The sequence below is a fragment of the Vombatus ursinus genome, unplaced genomic scaffold, assembly GCF_900497805.2.
Source record: "Vombatus ursinus unplaced genomic scaffold, bare-nosed wombat genome assembly UNPS02014935.1, whole genome shotgun sequence".
NCBI lineage: Eukaryota > Metazoa > Chordata > Mammalia > Diprotodontia > Vombatidae > Vombatus > Vombatus ursinus.
In genome coordinates, this window is record NW_020954713.1 from 5753264 (window position 1) to 5764299 (window position 11036).

Sequence of the window (11036 nt, forward strand, 5' to 3'; positions counted from 1 at the left end):
CTATACTATACTATACTATACTATACTATACTATACTATACTATACTGTACTGTACTGTACTATACTATACTATACTATACTATACTATACTATACTATACTATACTAATTTCCTTTTTATATTTGAGGAAACTGAAGCAGAGGTCTGAAGCAGACCAGGGTCACACAGCTAGGAAGCGACTGAGACTAGGTTTAAATTCAGTTCTTCCTGACTCAACTGTACCACCTAGCTGCATCTATAACTAGCTTAAGAGCTCCTAGAGACCATGAAAAATAAAATAAAAAGTGATAGGATGCTGATATCCTCAATAGAATTAGTGATATTCAGAGCAGGGTTAGTTTAGATGGGAAAGGAAAGTTCTTTCCTTCCTTCCTTCCTTCCTTCTTTCTTTTTTCCTTTCTTTCTTCCTTCCTTCTTTCCTTCCTTCATTCCTTCCTTCTTTCCTACCTGTGTTACCTTGAGCAAATGACTACTTCCCTGGCCTCAATTTCCTCATCTGTGAAATGAAGGTGTTGGACTAGATGTCTTCTGAGATTCCTTCCAGTTCTCTAGACCCAGGATCCAATGAATCAAGTCAGTTTATCAGAGAGCTTATTCTATATATATTTTCTGGCTAGAAAGTGGCAAAATACTCTTCCATTATCTCACTGGGAATATAAAAGTTAGAATTCTATGTCACTTAAGTTCTATTTTATTGGAGCATATTATTGTTTACAAAGTACAATTTAGTAAAAGTCACTTTAACTTGTCTTCACTGCAGATTCATAGCTGTTGATTATTCTTTTCTGAGGATTTTTTTTTTTACTCTAGTCTGGGAGGCAAAGAAATATTTCCCATGACTGACCCAGAGATTAAATGGCAAGAGATGAAGGAATCAATAATCATCATTGAGATTTGATGGAGGGTGTTCAAACCCCAAAGAGGAGAGTCCAATCAACTTCTCCCAAGGAAGGAAGGAAGGGAGAGTAATAACAATAATAGATAGCAGGGTGGACTTAAAGTCTGGAAGAGCTGGGTTTGTATCCTCTTTTTGATACTTACTGTCCATGTGGTCAAGGATAAGTCAATTAACCTGTTTGAATTTCAATTACCTCATCTGAATATAGCACCCCCTCTGGGACTACTTCCCCAAATCCCACTTGCATTGGTGAGCTTGGTCCCCGAAGGTAGTTTGCTACCACTCTCTTGGGGCTCTGGGAAGTAACCCTGATGGTCAATGAAGTTTCCAGTACTGTTATTTAGGAGTCCCCACCAGTGTCCTTCACATTATTATCAGCCAGACTTAATTATCTTTTACAAAAGCTATTTACTAAGTAGACATGGCAAGGACTGTACAAAAATTTTCCAAACTGGGGGGACATTTTCCTCATGCACACATAAAGCCCTTGAGGAATGCGGATTCAAATTTAAGATACAAAGGTAGTGAGGCACATAAGTAGAAAACACATGTGATAAAGGATACTATACTACACAGCTCCAGGTTACTGAGGGTACTTTTTACCATTCTTGGAATCCTCATGGAGTTGGTGGTTTTGGTGTCACTCTCTGGCTCTTGGTTGGTGCCTTTGTAGAGTTCATGGTCAAAACTATTTCTGACCAAAGAGGTCCCTGAAACTGACTTTCTTTTGTACATCTTGTTTGTCCTTTGTGTGCCTCTAAGCTCCTAATGCATAAACTGCTTATAAGCCACTGCTGTTCTGGATACCCTGTTACTGAAACTAACAGTAACACTTAGATTGTCCAACCTTTTGAAGTTCACAGGTGGGGTGGGGGAAAAAGAGAGAAAGAAACTCTCTTTTCTTTCCTAGATGGACAATTTCCATCCCAGTAATCCTTTACAACTGGATTCAACAATTACTTTCCCAACTGGCTCCAAAACTAGTTTAACACTTTTATGTATAACTTAAAGATTTGTCTGATTCAGCCAGTCACAAGACATGTACCAAGTGGTGTCTTCTATCTTTATACAAAGATGAAAACACTTCATTCATCTCAAATTGCTTAGGATTTGTTCGCACCTATTTATACTTTTTATTTGATTCAGTCAAGCTGTCTGGTATAGTACAGCTAGTATAGCTATGATTAATTGGAGTGGAGTTGAAATTTCATTCTCACATGCAAAATTGTAAAAATAAAAAAAAATTCTTACAGTACAAAAGGCATTATAGTAAGAAAATGGTGCATAGAGCCAAGAGAATCTAGATTCAAATCCTATGTCTGACATTTAGGAAAATAGTACTAGAAGTATAATAGTTCTCAGAAATCCTGTAGAAGTAGTAGTAGTAGTAGTGGTAGTAGTAGTAGTAGTAGTGGTAGTAGTAGTAGTAGTAGTAGTGGTAGTAGTAGTAATAGTAGTAGTAGTAATAGTGATAGAAGAGGTAGTAGTGGTAGTAGGGGTAATAGTGGTAGTAATAGGAGTAGTAGCAGAGTAGTAGTAGCAGTAGCAGTAGTAGTGGAAGTAGTAGTAGTAATAGTAGCAGTACTGTTGATGAAGATGATAGCACTTTAGGATTTTCAAAATGCTTTACAAATATTTTCTCGTCTTATCCTCACAATAACCCTGGAAGGTAGGTGCTTTAATTATCTCCATTTTACAGATAAAGAAACTGAGGCAGATAAAGGTTAAGTGAATTGCCTAGGGTCACACAGCTCATAAGTGTCTGAGGCAAGATTTGAATTCAGGTTTTCCTGACTCCAAGTTTAGTCACCTACTCATCACAACACCTAGCTGCCTAGTTCAAACCCCTTCATTTCATAGATAAGAAAAGCGAAGCCCCCAAAAGTTGTTTCTTGCCCAAGGTCACATGGGTAGTAAGTGCGGAGGTGAAATTTGAACCCAAGTTCTCTAACTCTGGGGCTTATTGTCTTTCCATTGTACTAGCAGCTATGTGATCCTAAGCTAACCACTTATCCTCTCTGACTCTTCTTTGTCATCTATAAAGTAGGGATCGATACTCAATCCTTCTAGTATCTCCTACCCTGGGTAAATAGGAGTTTCAAATGTAATTCTGTACCAGAACACACTTTACAAACATTAAATCATCTACCAGCATCCTTGATGACTCTGGGTTGGGGTTGGAAGAAGATGGGCTAGGACAGTAGCCTGAGCTGATGGCCCACAGGAAACTGGGGAGGGGGGAGGCAATTGGATGAGAGTTATGGTCATATAGTGAAAAGAGCACTGAACCACACAATGACTGTGGCCATGGGGAAACCTGGCCCAAATTCATTTCATGTTTCAGCAGCTCCCTCAACTGTGGAGAGTGGCCAGCATGATCCAACTGTTCTTCTCACTGAGCTCCCTGTAACTGCTGGCACCAGACACAATGGGCCGTTTATTTGGACCATAGCCACTCATGAAGTTAATAACAAATTGTTTCCTATTCCATCTTCTGGGGCCTCTCCAGGGCTTCCTGCTGCAGGGCAGTCACCCCAGGAGAACATAGCACTGCCATGTGGGAAGATGCTGAGGTGGCTGTGTAGATAGCTCTGACTGCGACGATGCTGGGCACCCACCATACCCATCAGGCAGAGCTGCCTTTATTCTTGCCAGCTCTTGGAAAACTGTCAAGAGAAATGTCAGCAGGCCCCCCCAGCTTTAGAATCTTTGGTTGCCAGATGTCTTGCTTGGCATGCACACAGTGACAAGGTGACTTACTGGCAGCACCGGGAAGGGACAAAGGCTCAGTTTCTGTGGGTGGAGGCTCATTGAACAAAGGTAAAAATATTCAGCAGACATTTGGCCTGGAATTGCTGGTCTCCAGCAGATTTTTCCCATTAATATTCTCGAATAACCAGGCCTCCTAAAACGTAAGTGATGGATTCAGAGGTAGGGAAGTTGAGGGTCAAACATTTGCTTCTTTTGTGACCTTTGGCAAATTACCTCCCCTTTGTGGGCCTTAGTTTCCCCATATGGAAAATGAATGGGGTTGTGAGAAGCATGTTGTCATAGAGTGTATAGCATTCATATCAACCTCAACATCAAGAGCCACTGAACCATAAGCATTCTTGGGTCTGCATATTGACATTATCTAGATTCTATTGTATTTTTAATTAATTTTATGAAATATTTCCAAATTATATTTTAAAGTGATTTGGGCAACACTTGGGGGTATTTGACACCTCTGGTGTATAGGATGCTAGATGTGGAGTTTGTAAGACCTAGGTTCAAATCCTGCCTCGGACACTTTCTAGCTGTGTAAGCACAAGTTATTTAACCTTTCTGTAACTCATCTAGAAAAAGAGGGGGTTGAATGCATTGACTTCTAATATTCCTTCCAGCCATAAATCTATGATCTTAGTTTTCCAAGAGAATTTCCAGCTTTATATCTATGAGCCTATGATTTCTGAGAGCCTTTTTTAATCTAAATCTATAATCTTAGAGAGGAACAAACACAAATTAACAATATAATGTGTCAAAAATAGAATGGGGGTGAGCTCCCTGTCTCTGGTGGCATGCAGATGCTGGATGACCACTTCTTGAGATGTTGTAGATGGCACAGGTTGGACTAAATGCTCACCAAAGTCTCTTCTCACTCTACATTTCTGCTTCTAGGATTCTTGGATCCTATGGTCTCAGTCCTGGCCTGGAGAGTGTGCCTTAGCAGTTTGAAGCTTTGTTGTTCACTGTGGTGGGGCTTGGGCCTGATTCCCAAGCACAGGTGGTTCACTGAGGGTTGGCAGAATGGGGATGATTTTGGGTGACGTGGAAGCAAATGGGCACTTATTCCCAGCTTTTCAGATCCAACCAGACATTGGATGGGGGATGAAGGCAATAAGGATGAAGCCTTTGTGATGTAGAGCAGGTCTAGTGGGTGATGGCTCAGAGTCCTATCTATATATTTCTGCTTGCCTTCGTTGTGAGCCTTGCAGAAGGGCTAAGATTGAGAGTGAGGTTCTGATTGATTGATTTTGACTTGTCCACTCAGAGATGTCTGTGGGGAGCCCTGCTTCCTTTTAGGATTCAGTTTCGATGTACTTTCTGTCATTGTTGAAACACTTTCAACCGTGTCCAACTCTTTGTGACCCCATTTGGGATTTTCTTGTCATAGATACTGGAGTGGTTTTCCATTTCCTTCTCCAGCTCATTTTACAGATGAGGAAACTGAGGCAAACAAGGTTAAGTGACTTGCCCAGGGTCATATAGAAAGTTTCTGAGGTTCTGATTCCAAGCCCAGTGCTCTATGCACTATGGCACCATCTAGTTGCCCACTTTCTACAAAGCGGCATTGTTAATCCATGCCCCCTACCCCAACCCTTCTGTTATAGTTAACCTTTCTACATTATGGAGTGAGGGTAGAAGGTTAGGGGCATGGTGCCTTGGCTATCCAGAAAATCTGTGAAAACTTTTTTGGCTCTCTCTTCATACCAGAGAAGAAGGATGCTTTTTTTCTTTTTCTTTTGTGCAGGGTTCACTTTGCAAAATTTATTTATTGAAAAATTCGGGTTAAGTATTTGGTTCTAGGCTTTGTGCTGTCTGCTCATCTTTGCATGTTTCCTGTGGCTTTCACAAAATTTCCCCCAAAATTCCCATTTAATTTCTTATGCCAACCTATGATATATCAAAACCGGGATGGGGAAAATTGCAATGTGTAAGGGATAACTGCTTTTATTTACATAGTACATACTGTGCATTTGCTTATCTGTCTACCTATAGTGTATCCCTTGAGAGAATGTAAACTTGAAGACAGAGATTGTCTCTTTTCTATTTTTGTACCCTCCAAGCCAAGCATAGTACCTGGGTTTGAATCCTGCTTCTGGCACTGTGTGACCATGGACAAGTCTACTGACTACTCTGAATCTCCATTCTCTCATCTGGATGTAGCATACTTCCTGGACTACCTCCCCAATTTGCCCTTGTATTAGTAAGCTGGGAACTTAAGGGTGATTGTTGCTTCTCATTGCCATCAAGGGTCTAAGGCAGAATTTAAATCAGTGTTATCCTAACTTTAAATCTAGCTTGGTCTTCTTTCTGCCAACAAATTGTCCCAAGTCACCCTAAAAATCTAAGCATTAATCTAACCCAAGGCCCACCCTGTCCCCAGTTTATAGATGAGGAAACTGAGGCCCAGAGAAATTCAGAAATTTTGAACTGAAAAGGACCTTGGAAATGATTTAGTCTAAATATTATCTCATTTTCACATGAGACCTTTGGGGGTTCAGGAACTTGGCTGATGGTCACAAAAATAAATAGCAGAGGAAGATTCAATCCCAGGTCATTTGCCCCTAACCCCAGCCTGTTTTCCACACAATATGGTATGGGGCCAGGTTTTGAACCTCTGTCCTCTGACTCCCAATCCCATATTTTATTCTTTGCAAGTCAGCACACCATCTCCCAGATGGTCTTCTTGTCCACCCTGGAATGGTGAGCACCACCTTTTCACCTCTTACCGATCTCATATTTTCCTTCTGTGATAGTGGAAGGACACATCTTCATCTTCAACAGGAGGTGCATCGAGCCGTCGTATTCACACAATAAGGCTTCCATTTGCCAGAGGAAACAAAGATAGCAACAATCCAAAGTCACAAAGCAAAACATATTTTCCAGCAGTTTGTGGGAGGTGCTCCTGGCCCTGGTTAATAAAATGCTAGAACAAACTTATCTATACATTTCTATGTTTATCTAATAACAGCCAGTATTTCTATAGTGCTTTAAGGGGTACAAACTGCTTCACAAATCTTACTTCATTTGAGCCTCATAGCCAATGTGAAGTGGGTGGTGATATTACCATTTTACAGATGAGGAAACTGAGGTCTAGAAAGGGAAATGACTGACCCATGGACACACTTGTAGTAAGCAACTTATTTTTATAAGCCCAGTAGGCTGGTAATAGGATTTGAGGGCTTTAAAACTGGAAAGGCGATTAGATATGATTTAGTTTAATTCCCCATTTTACAGATGAAGAAGGTAAAGCCATGAGAAGCGAGCAATTAACAAAGCTAGGATTTAATTTAGATACTCTGACTTCAAATCATTAGCCCACTCACTGATTCTTGAAACAAATATTTATATGTTATTTAGGAGCGACTTCAGGAAGGAAAGATGAAAGACCTGCCCTCCAGTCTACAAAGCCCTATTTTCAGAATTAAGCTTTTCCCATTTGAAAGCTTGGCTAAAGAATTACTGAAGCTTAGCGCTAAATTAGGGTGGTCACTGCCATATAAATAACGTGGTGCTTAATGGATTGAACCTTACTTAGAGTAATTCACCCTTTGGCGGCTGAGATATGAAGACTAAATTCAATCTGATTGGAAATGGTGGAGATCTAAAAGGCCCCTGGAGGAGAAATGCCATGGGACGAGGGAATTTAGGGTAATTGGAGCTACGGAAACAGCACTTCTAACCCAGGAAGTGAGACATCAGAAAACTCTCAGTGGACTTTGCTGTGTGAGTTCATGCAGTGACCTTTCTTGAAATTTCAAGCACCTTTAAATGCTCTAAGGGACAAAGTCTACCTTTCAAGATGATGCCATTTGGAATGATAGCCATGAGCCTTTTGAGTTCTGGTTCAATTAAACAAATTTCCTCCCAGCTCTATTCTGTGGAATGAAAGAGAAAATTGTAATCACAGCCCATCATTGTACCTCACCTGGGCTGCATGTCTTAGGAAGAACCTTGATACTTTGGAGCAAATTCGGAGGAGGGTAATTAGGATGGTGAGAGGAATAGACACTATACCAGATGAGGATGAGGTGAAGGAATTGGGGAAATTTAAGCCAAAGAAGAGAAAACTCAGGGAATTGGGGATGTTTATAGCCTGGGGAGAAGGCATGATGGGGACACAATAGCTGTTTTTAAGTATCTGAAAGGCTGTCATGTGAAAATGGGATTAGATTTTGTTCTACTTGACTCCAGAGGGCAGTAGTAAAAGAGACGGGATGAAAGAGATGGATTTAGATTTGACACAAGGAGAAACTTCCTAATAATTTAAGCCAAGCCAAGTCAACAAACATTTATAAAGCACCTACTATGTGCCAGACACTGTGCTAATACTGGATGATTTGTATTGCCCCAAAGGGGCATGGCATGCCTTGGGAAGGAGTGGGTTCCTCAATGGATGTCTTCTTCCCTCAAAGACTTTGGGGGAACTTTGTCATAGTTGTTTAAGCAGGAATTCCTTCTTCAGTATCAACTGGATTCCATGGTCCTTGAATTCTCCTCCAGTTCAGAGGTTCAGTGGCTTTTGTCTCCTGGGGAATTAGAATAGCTGCCTTTGGGGGTTAGATGTAGAGCAAGAAGCATAGAAGCTCATGAATTTTTAAAGTTTGTGTCTTTATTTTTCCTATTTTACTTGGTTGTAACAGAACACTATGATAAAGGGAAGAAGGAAAAAAGGATGTGAAGTCAGCAAAAACAAAAACAAAAAAACAAAACAGTTCAATTCATGCTGGAATAAGGAGTAATATTCAACATCTAAAGGAAAGTTCATGAAAAAAAATATACATAGACAAAGAACCTCAGAGCTGGTATGGACCTTAGTGACCATCAGGTCCAATCTTCCCATTTCACAGATGGGAAAGCTAAAGCTCAGAGTATAATGTAATATGCCCAAGGTCATGCAGATAGTAGATGTGAATTTCATAGAATCACAGAACACCTAACTGACCTGTCCGGGCTTATTAGACATTACTCAGCTCATGAACCCCATGGTCCAGCTTTTTCTCATACATGACATTCCATGTTCTGTCTCTGTGCCTTTCCCCCTTGCCTCCACCTTTTTAGAATGTTTATCATATTTCAAGGCTGGGTTCAAGTGTCATCTCCTGCAAAGTGTCTTTCCTGATGCCATCAAGCATCTTGCCCTGCTTATCCTATATTTAGGGGTCAGGAATGGACCTATAAGCAGCTAGGGAGTAAAATGGATAGAAAGCCTGGTCTGGAATCAGGAAGACTCAACTTTCTGAGTTCAAATCTGATCTTAGACACTGCCTAGCTGTGTGACCTTGTGCAAGTTACTTCCCCCATTTGCCTCAGTTTCCTCATCCATAAAACGAGCTGGAGAAGGAAATGGCGAATCATTCCAGTATCTTTGCCAAAAGCAAACAAACAAACAAACAAACAAACCCAAATAGTGTCACAAAGAGTTGGAAACAACTGAAAAATGACTGAACAAGAACAACAATGGATAAACAAAAATAGAATTTTACTGGTGTAGTCAGGTCTTGGTGAGGGAATTCCTTGACCAAGGTGGGTCAACACTTTTTAAAAAAAATTTTTTTTCCAATGATCAGAAATCAATTTTTTCTCTCTCCCATACCTTTTTTCATCGAGGGAAGCATGAGGGACAGGCACAAAGATAGAAAATAGAATTTTAGTGTGAGAAATATCAAGAAGATCAGTTTGGTTAGACAGAGCGCAATGGGTAGTGTCTAATAATCCTGGAAAGGGAGGTTGGGCATTCTAGGAGGCTGTGAAATTCACTTTTACTAGCTACATGACTTTGGGTATATTACATTACACTCTGAGAGAGGAAGTTCCGCTTAGAACATCACATTTCTCACCTGTCTACACTATTCTGGGACTTATCTGACTTCTCTACCATGTCCCCTCACTGGGGACTTCTGTACCCCATCTCCACCCCTTCAGCTTCCTTTTCGGTATTGTCTTCACTCGTTAGATTATAAGGGCAGGGACGGGAATAAGCATTTATATAGCATATACCATAGGCCAGGTGCTGTGTTAACATCTTTACAAATATAACCTCATTTGATCTTCACTACAATCCTGGGAGGTAAGTGTTATCCCCATTGTACGTTGAGGAAGCTGAGGCAAACAAGAGTAAAATGACATGTCCAGGGTTATTCAGCTAGTAAATATCAGAGGCAAGATTTGGGTACAGGTCTTTCTGATGCCAAGTTCAGCATTCTAGCCACTATACTACTTTCTAATGACTAATTCAAATATGTTTGAGATAATAAAAGAGTCTTAAGTATGTCTCTAAGTCTTATATAATCTTAGAGAGTTGCCTAGGGTTTGTAAAGGTTTAGAAGCTTTCCCAGTATCACATAGCCAGCATATGTCAGAAGCAGGCCATAATTCTAGGCCACTCTGACTCCAGCTCCATGAGCCAAGATCAATGAATTCAACATAATTTTAGACGAAGAAATCAGTTATATCTAGGTAGATCAGGGAAGATTTCATAGAGGTGATGAGCCTTAAAGGAAGCTACATTGAATTGAGTAATCTCTAAGGTCACTTACATCCCTAAATCTCATCACCCTATCATCCTAAAATGATCCTTGATATTCTTTATTGTTATGATTTAAGGTGGAGTAGTTAGACCAAGAGTAAGTTACCTCAAGTCTTGACAATGATATTGTCAGGGGGCATTAGCAGGGGGTCTCATTCTCCTTATACCATCTCCTCTGAAGCCTTTGAGTTTCAGTTTTTAGAATATGGCCCACATATGCACCTGCAGAGTCAGCCTTCTTACTCCTGGATGTATTTCTAGCATTTAAAGTGATTTTTAGTTGATTATCCTGGATACTCTTAATTGGCATAATTGCACCTAATTATATGAGCAAAGTAAATAAGTTTGATTGTGTCTTTAAAACAAAGCAATTATATCATTGTGCCAGGTGATTAAAAAACTCAGAGTGTAGGATGAAGAATATCATACACTTGGTCATTGATTTCTTTGGCAGGGTTGACAGCCTGGTACTGAATTCCAAATGTCAGCAAGCCTTAACAGAGACATCATCTGGAGGACGGAAATCTTGGAAGGAAAAGATTTCTCTTCAAAGAGCAGACCCTGGAGGTAGGGTGTTCTCTGGAGATGCCAAATCTACTTGACAAGATGGCTGGAAAATCAGAGGTCAGAAATGCAAATGCAGCACAGTGAAAGGCACGTTGAACCAGGAGTTGGGGGAACCTCCCAGCTCTCTCATTGGTAAGGTTTAGGTGGGCATATGTCCTGGCTTTTCCTTTCTGGCTGGACTGACCTTTCAACAAGCCACTCACCAGGCTTCCCAATCAACTGAAAATCGTCCTCCTAATGGTAATTGGCAGAAAGTCTCCTAGTGGGCAGAGCTTGAC